Source organism: Tamandua tetradactyla, chromosome 25 (assembly GCF_023851605.1).
Source record: "Tamandua tetradactyla isolate mTamTet1 chromosome 25, mTamTet1.pri, whole genome shotgun sequence".
Lineage (NCBI taxonomy): Eukaryota > Metazoa > Chordata > Mammalia > Pilosa > Myrmecophagidae > Tamandua > Tamandua tetradactyla.
In genome coordinates, this window is record NC_135351.1 from 33005047 (window position 1) to 33010520 (window position 5474).

Genomic DNA, 5474 nt, shown 5'->3' on the forward strand with positions numbered 1-5474 from the left:
ATTTCAGAACAGCTTTTGACATTGCTATGACTTGAGTTTTGTTTCTCCCCTCTTCTAAAACCTCCCCCCGACACATCTACATTTCTAGTTGACTTTTTCCATATTCTTCTTGATATTCAGAACACTTCAATTATTTAAAACTCAGTTTTTCCACTTTTGTAATATATATTTTTGAGAATTTTATCTTGCTTTTTAAAAAAATAAGTTCAAATAAATAAGTTGTTTTTTAGGACACTTTTTTTAACCTCTAAAATGGACTTCTAAAAAAATGAATGTAAAAGATCCTGGTGAATATATAAGGAGATAGCATTTCTACAAACTAGTTAATCCAATCAGTTTACTATGGGCCAAAAGTAGGGATTAGAAATTTTTTAATTGTTTAGTCTTTCTTATGTAGTGTAATTATAGAAAGTTTTTTGGGTGCAGTATTTTTCAGATGTAAATATTGGCAATGTATCTTTTTTTTTTTTTACTTTTTTATCATCATAGTCAATTTTTTTCCTTGTGAAAAATACATACAAAAAAGCAATAGATTTCAAAGCACACTGCAACAATTAGTTATATAACAGCTTTCAAAATTTGGTATGGGTTACAATTCCAACATCTTTAGGTTTTTACTACTAGCTGTTCCCAGACACTGGAGATTAAAAGAAAATATGAATATAGTGATTCAGCACTCATAATCACTTGTTAAACCCTACCTTCTCTGTATAACTGCACCATCACCTTTGATCTTTTCCCCACTCCTTAGGGGTATTTGGGCTATGCTCATTTGAAATTTTTCATATTGGAAGGAGCTGTTGATAATATGGGATGGGGGATGGAACTAGTTGATATCCTGGAGAGGCTGGGCCCTCTGCATTTCAGGACTTACCTGGTCCACCTATCTGGAGGGTGTAGGTTTCTCAAAAGTTACTCTAGCGCATGGAACCCTTGTAGAACCTTATATAATGCCCTAGGTGTTCTTTAAGATTGGCAGGAATGGTTTTGGTTAGGGTTTGGCAAGCTATCATGGGTAGCAATGTCTAACTGAAGCTTGTTTAAGAGTAACCTCCAGAGTAGCCTCTCAACTCTATTTGAACTCTCTCAGCCACTGATACCTTATTTGTTACACTACTTTCCCCCTTTTGGTCAGGATGGCATTTTGGCAGTGTATTTTGAACCACATATTTCATATAGCAAGAAGAAAAGGAAAACAATCCTATGTTCTAAAATTATGAAGCAAATATATATTCACTGTGGTGACCAGATTTCACGATGTCCCCCAATGACCCCCACTTCCTGGTCTCCTCACTCTGTGTCCCACACTCTGCTAGGGTCAGCCAGTGTGACCACAGCAGGTGGCAAAAGTGGTGCCATGTTTCTTTAGGTATAACCTGGTCATTCCATGAAATTTCATGCATTTGTGTGACACCTGAGACTAGAGTTCTGCAGCTGTGAAAGTCACCGTTAACCCACAGAGTAACTGTTAAAAACACCAAAAAATTCAGTTCTCAGACCATGCAACCAAAAAAGTGAAAAGACTTCAATTACAGATATAAATGAGGCTGATCTGGGTAGGGCTAAAGTAAATCAGACTTAAGGGTAAAGGATGATATTGACTGTATTTTAAAGCTTCAACTTCTGGGTGAGACCAAAGGTAGGGAGGTTTATTTGGGGTAAAATTTATATTTTCAGTAGCAGACTATCTAATTTAACTCGTATGGTCAGTTTATTCAAATACCATAATTACACAGAAACTTGAATAGTCAGATCTTGCTGGTTTGTACAGGTTAGTGTGATGCCCCAATATATTCCAGAGTAGGCTGGGCAGATTAAAAAAATATTTGCAAAATCACCTTGAGACTGGGGGGGAAAGGAAATATTAAACTTCCCCACCCGGGGAAGATCTGATATTCTCGCAATCGAGACTGCCAATATGATGGGACAGGCCTTCGATGTTGGGGCTTGACCTTATGAAACTCATTTCTGCAAAAGAGAAGCTAAGCCCACTTATGATTATGCCTAAAAGTCACTGTCAGAAGTTGGCCCAGTGGGCTGTGACGGGCTGCAGGCAGCGGGTTGAGGGTGGCTTCTCATCTGGACATCTGCACCCAGGCTGGCCTCCCACCCACGAGACCCTACCACCTAAGCAGAGCTGGGTCTTTTCTCCTCCTCTCCTGTCCTCTCCAATCTCTGCACTCTCCTTGGATACCTTTGAGATTTCCCCAGGGTATAATTTAGTGTCCTGAGATTCTGTCTCGGCAAGAAGGCAGTGGAAAATATTCTTACAAAGAAACCTAAAATTATAGAAAAGCCAGAAATTATTTTTACGTGGTTGTCAGCTCATGTACCAATATGGATCCTTTTCCCAACCTTTTTTCCTCCTCCTGGTGGAGACAGTGGGCTGACAAGTGCAATCTGAGTTCCGAAAAGTGTTAACTGATGCTAGGTTGTGATGTGATCATCATAGAACTAATTATCAGACTCTGAAAGCTGAGTGATTGTTAAACTAAAAGCAAACTCGCCAAGAAAAATTTCAGCTACTACCTGAAAAGCTAAGAGGGGAATTAGTAGAGAAAACTAAAAATTTAGAGGAAATGAAACTACAGGTATGTTAGAACCACAAAAATTGGAATTGCTAAAAGCCCAAATACAACAAGAATTAGAAACTCCAATGAGAGACCATTTTTGGAATCTGGATGAAATGGAGCTGAATATAATAAGCTTTGCTATAAATACACATTTCTCAAATCAGACTTTGAGCACCAGAAAGAATTTGCATGTATTTTAGAAGAAGATATAAAATATGAGTCAGAGATTGCAAGATTAAAGAAAGATAAAGACCCCATAACCAGCTACTCAGTGTGAATCCCACAAGAGAGAGCAAATGAGTGGAGAAACTTGTTCGAGAGAAAGTCCACATGTATCAGAAATTAAAAGGTTGAGGGACTGGGTAGCAGAATTAAGGGCTGAAAAAGAGAATTCTGGTACTCAGGTAGAAAATGACCAAAAAATGCAAGTACGGCAGTTGGCTGAGCTGCAGGCTATACAGTTAGATCCCTGGAGGCTGAAAAAAAAAAAGTCAGCTAAACTACAGATGGAATTCTTGGAAAAAGAATAATCAAGCAGTGAACAAAACATCAGTAAATTGCATAAAAAATACACTGACCAATATAATAAAAGAACTTAAACATTCAAACAAACGAGAAATAACAGACATCAAACTGGAAGCAGCAAGAGCTAACAGTGAGCTAAAAAGAGAAAGGAGTTAAGATTCAAAGAGCACAGCATGGATTGCAGTCAGATGATGAAATTCTCAAATCAGCCGTTGAACACCACAGAGTACTTTCAATAGAAAAGGATCATGAAATACTATGGAAAGAACAAGCTGCTAAGGAAGAAGGTTATCAAAAACTTGTGGTACCACAAGATGAACTTGTATTACAAGATGAAAAGCTAGAATTTGAGATTAGCAGATTTAGAGAAAATGAAAGTGAAACATGATATCTGGAGGCAATCTGAAATGAATCAGTGTGAAGAGAAATCTTGGGCTTTACAGAGGCAAAAGAGTTGGCCGGTAGGGAACCCAGGTTTAAACTTCAACAACTTGTGAATACTGAAAATGCAGAGAAAGAAAAAAAATGAAAATTCTGATCCAAAACAGCAAATCAGTAGTTTGCAGATCCATGTGACCTCACTTGCCACAGAGAATGATTTGCTGAGTTCAAACCAAATGCTGAAGGAAATGGTGAAGAGGTTAAAACAGGAAGACCAGAATTTCAGAAGATGAAAAAACAGGGACATTGAAAAGACATTGGAAGAGAAGCAGATACAGTGGTTGAAAGAAAAGCATAAGCTTCATGAACATACCACAGCCCGAGAAGAAAAGTATAATCAAGCTAAAGAGTAACTGCAGTGAGCTGCAATTGCCCAGAAAAAGAGAAAACCGCTTCATGAACACAAATTGAAGAGACTGCAGGATAACGTAGAACTTCTAGAGGCAAAGAAGGAAGCATTGGAAACAAAAAATAAGGTGTTATTTTTGTCTACTTAGACAAAATATTCCATTTTAGTAATATGCCAGAACTCAAAGAAGATTAAGGACAGAGAAGACAATGAATTTTGAAGTTTAATTTTAATTCTTAACATGCCTCTAGCAGCATCCATCATTCCTGTTAGCTGTCAGTCATCAACTGTGATTCCTAGGCATACAACTATCCTTCCCTCCTCATCTCCAGGAAGGACAAAATCAAAGGGAACTCTCTCTGTCCTTCATAAAACACTAGAAGAACTAGACAACATAAAGAAAGCAACTGGAAGAATTGGCTTTCCTGGGGAAAGGAGTAAAGCTGGATATGCATGTAGTAAATTCCATATATAGCAACAATAAAAAAGAATCAACTCTGCTGCAACTTTACTTTTCAGAAAAATAAGTCTGAGACAAGTTTCCAATTTTATCATAGAGAAAAATGAAGAATTTGCTAGATGATCAGTTCTTAGTTGATCTCTAGGAAAAACTGAAAATGAAAAACATTCTGGATTTCTTTCAGGAATTTTACAGCATTTCAAGTGCAACCAAAGAGTTGATGTATTATCTTCTAGAAAATAGTAATTAATCATATTTATAAATAGTATATTCACTTATTTTATATATCAGACTATTTAGCATTATTTGATCATAAGTTAATCAAAGTAAACTTTTTGTGATGTAATTTCTTTCAAAGCAAATTAAAATACTGTATTTCTCCTTGGATGGGAGAATTACAGGGTAGACATCCAAGGACAATTTGCCCACTGCCTACTATTAGACATTTTTAATACTAAATTCCATTATTTTTTATTTAAAGTAGAAATCTGAAAACTTTTTCTGTAAAGAGTCAAGTAGTAAATATTTTCAGCATTTCAGGTTTTTTTTAGATGGTTTTGTTTCAAGTACTCATTTCTGCCCTTGCAGCTTGAAGCCAAGCATGGACAAAGGCAGATAAGCCTGAGTGTGTTCCAATCAAATGTTATGTATGGAGTTTGAATGCAGTTTTCACATGTTACAAAATATTATTCTCCTTTTGATTTTTTCAGCCATTTAAAAATGCAAAATCCATTCTTAGCTCACAGGCTGTACAAAAACAGGCAGCAGGCTGGGTTTGGCTGATGTCTGCCTTAGAATCACTCAGGAGAAACCAACTCATGCTGAAAAATTCACACAAAACATGAAGGCCCCCTCCAGGGTCTGAGATTTAAGCCAGCTGCCCTCTGTTATATATCAGTAATAACTGTCCTTTTGAAGCCAATCAGCTAATATTGATTTCATCACTTTTCTAACTGAAATACGCCAGGGACTGAACCACTAGCAAATGTAGGCACTTTAAACAGACAGAGGCAATATATAATTTTAGCAATAAGTACATCGCAACTGATTTTCTCGTTCCAGTCATATATAATTGCATTAGCTAGCATATATCAAGAGAATTCCATGAGCCAGGAACATATCCAAG

The 5474-nt window shown here is 36.9% G+C and overlaps 1 pseudogene; it reads left to right on the forward strand.

The window, feature by feature from the left end:
• The first annotated feature begins 2319 nt into the window (after positions 1-2319).
• LOC143668980 (centrosomal protein of 83 kDa-like) lies at positions 2320-4415 on the forward strand (annotated as a pseudogene).
• The last annotated feature ends 1059 nt before the right edge of the window (positions 4416-5474 follow it).